Here is a 3416-nt window from a genome sequence, read left to right on the forward strand (position 1 = left end):
CACCTCCATTAAATTTAAAATAACTATGCAGTTTTCTTTACTGTAATATACAGTAGCTATCTCTTCCTTTCTGTTGGATTTTATCGTTTCAGGAGTAACTAATACATTACCAACAGAAGAGACTTTAGCCCCTTTCCCTCCCCTAAAGCATGGCTCAGTTTGAAGATTGTTCTATAGACAGCCACTATGACTACCAACAGTACCATAATACCGTTAAAAGCAATCAATAACTAGAGTCATTTGAGATGTTTCAAAGACTGCTGGAGGTTTCTGTCAACCAAGGTAATCAGAAATATTACCCTTGTAGATAGCCCTCTCATACCAGTAAATACAGAGAGTCAAAATTCCAATGCCACAGTGTAACAGTTAACAATCTATTTTGTAATTTTAAATATTATAACATTAATTCACCCTGAGAATACAAAGGAAACATTTAATACAAGATATTCTGATTTTTTTTCCCATTGTATTTACTTTCTTCTGGTTTTCATCAGTCCTTTAAGGACACAAATATTTGAATTTAAAGTGTGATTTTGATATTTTTTTTGTTAACTGAGATTCATGCCACAGTCAGATATTGGTGATAAAAAAGCCCAAAAAGGCTTGTAGAAAAGAGGTAAGCAGCAATCCACCAGGTCAGAAAAGACAGAAGTCCTCAAAAAAGAAGAAGAGTAAAAATATTTTTAAGCTGCTCAGTGTCACTGTTATTTGTGTAACAGTAACTTTCATCTTCCCTTCAGCTGACGGTAATTCAGAGTAAACAAAATTGTAGAGCAGACTATTATCCACTGGTAAGGTAGAGATAGATTCTGGATAAATACCCCAGGAATGATTGCCTAGTGTTTCCAAAAGCAGAGTTATGTGAAATAGCATTACCAGAGGCACCACATACTGCAGTGCAATGACACAAAGATAATAAAAGATTCAAGCCACCATTTTCTGTAGCTCAACTGTACTTATTCACCCTGCTTCTTTCTTCATCTGATCCACAGATTTTTGGGTTAAATTTAAATAAGCTTGCAGGTGACTACACATCATGGCCAACCACAAAGCACACAGCAGAATTATTAACCAGAGTCGCAGAGTATCGAATGTGGCTTCTGGCATTAAAGGGATACTTTCTTCACCCAAGGTTGGGTTCATAATGTAGTCTTTGGTGACTGGTTTTACCCAGAGCAAAACCATAAATAAATGTGCCAAGAAGCTGATATGAAGTAAGGTTTGGGTAATTTTTTCTGTTGTCAAATTCAGGGCATCCAGAAGCATTTGAGCCAGTCGTAATCCAGGAAATGTCAAGAAAACCCCAAAGAGTGAACAGAAAATAGCCAGGAAAAATTTGAAAGTAAGTTTTGAAACAGGACTCTCAGATTCTAAACCTTGCTTTTCAAGAAACTGCTTCACACTATCTGAAAAATTTGTAAATCCTGTTTCAAGTCCAAATTCCAGATAATTTTCTGTTACAATCAACACTACCATTGCTTTGTCAAAGAAAAAAAATCCAAAGGTGACACAAATAGATTTTTCACCACCATATTCTACTTTAATATAGTGTGTAGTTAATGAAAATAGAACTTTGATTGCAAAAGACAAAACAAGTAGGCACCAGACTAAGCTGATATTCATTTTCTGTGTAGGCTTCATAAACTTGTAATAGACTTCAGTTACTAGATACACAACTGTAGCAGCCACTGTGAAATCCCCCAGTCACTGGTGTTCTGGAAAATAATGCAATGCTAAAGTATCCACTTCTGTATCTGACTTTGTTTCTAGATGAAGGTCAATATCCTGTGGAATGGTTAATGACTTACTTTCAATGTGACCATTATATTTCCTACCTTTTTTGCTTTTCCCTTTTTGCTGATTCCCTGCAAGAATTCCACTGAGCAAGAGAATAGCAAGGCATAATCCTCTGCATGACACTGGCCATCACCATGGTAACAACAGCTGTATATCTATCACACACTATGAGTGAGAACATGCAGTGTTTGGTTTTCAAGATGGATATGTTTTTAACTATTGAAAGAAGTGAAAATGAAAACACGACATATCAAAATCTATACTATACAGCAAACACATTAAGAACAGGTAGGCAACAGCAATAAACATCTACACCAGAAAGCAGAAAGATTTCATATAAACAATCTAACAATGCACGTCAAGGAAGTGAAAAAGCAAGGACACAGCAAACCCAAAATTTGCAGGATGAAAGAAATAATAAAGATCGGAGAAAAACTAAAGAGAGACTAAGGAAAGAAATACAAAGGTCAATGAAGTGATATGTTATTCAAAAATATAACCAATATTGATAAACTGCTAGCTTGACTAACCAAGAAAAGAGATAAGAAACAAATCAGCAAAATAAAAGAACAGACATTACAATTGATATCACAGAAATACCAAAGATAATTAGAGAATATTATAAATGCTAACAAACAGGAAAATATAGAGGAACTGATTGAATTTCTATAAACACATAACCTATCCAGACTGAATCAGAAGTAGAAAAACAGAAGTGATCAATGAAAAATGAGACTGAGTCAGTAAAAAAATGTCTCCCAACAAAAAAAGAGACAAAATCAGGTCGAATAACTGCTGAATTATTCCAAATGTATAAAAAAAAATGAACACCAATCCTCCTCAAACTATTTCAAAAACACATAAGAGAAAGGAATGCTTCCAAACTTATTTTGTGAGGACACAATACCAAACAAGACAAGGATCCACCACCAACAACACAAAACTATGGGCCAATATCTGTAATAAACATAGATGCAACAATCTTTAATAAAATGTTAGCAAACCAAATGCTACAGCACATCAAAAGGTAATGCACCATGATCAAGTGAAATTTATGCCAAAATTCAAGGATGCTTGCATACACATATCAATACACTGAATATATTGCCTCAGTAGAATGAAGGACAAAACCCATATAACTAGATCAATAGATGTAGAAAAAGTAATTGATAAAATTTAACATGTGTTCATATTAAAAACTCTCAACAAACTAGACATAGAAAAATCATTCTGTAAAGTAGTAAAGGTCATATGCGACAAACCCAAAGCTAACAATATACTGAACAGACAAAAGCTGAAAGCTTTTTCTCTAAGACACCGAACAAAACAAGAATGTTCACTTTCACAAATCTTATTGAACATGAAAGTCCTAATCAGTAATCTGGCAAGAGAAAAAAAAAAAAAAAAAAAACAGACATCCAAATTGACTTGCAAAAGGAAGTTAAAGTTAAATTGTCCACTTTGCAGATGACATAATTTTTTATATAGAAAAACCTAAAAAAGACTCCGATAAAAGACTGTAAGGACTCATAAACAAGGCCAGGTGCTGTGGTTCATGCCTGAATTCCTAGCACTTTGGGAGGCCAAGGCAGGTAACTCTCCTGAGGCCAGGAGTTCAA

The 3416-nt window shown here is 34.5% G+C and overlaps 1 pseudogene; it reads right to left on the reverse strand.

Annotated features, from left to right (window-relative positions):
• Positions 1-558: 558 nt before the first annotated feature.
• On the reverse strand, positions 559-2827 carry LOC103236373 (transmembrane protein 161B pseudogene; annotated as a pseudogene).
• Between the last annotated feature and the right edge of the window lie 589 nt (positions 2828-3416).

Source organism: Chlorocebus sabaeus, chromosome 9, assembly GCF_047675955.1.
Source record: "Chlorocebus sabaeus isolate Y175 chromosome 9, mChlSab1.0.hap1, whole genome shotgun sequence".
In the NCBI taxonomy this organism is placed as follows: Eukaryota; Metazoa; Chordata; class Mammalia; order Primates; family Cercopithecidae; genus Chlorocebus; species Chlorocebus sabaeus.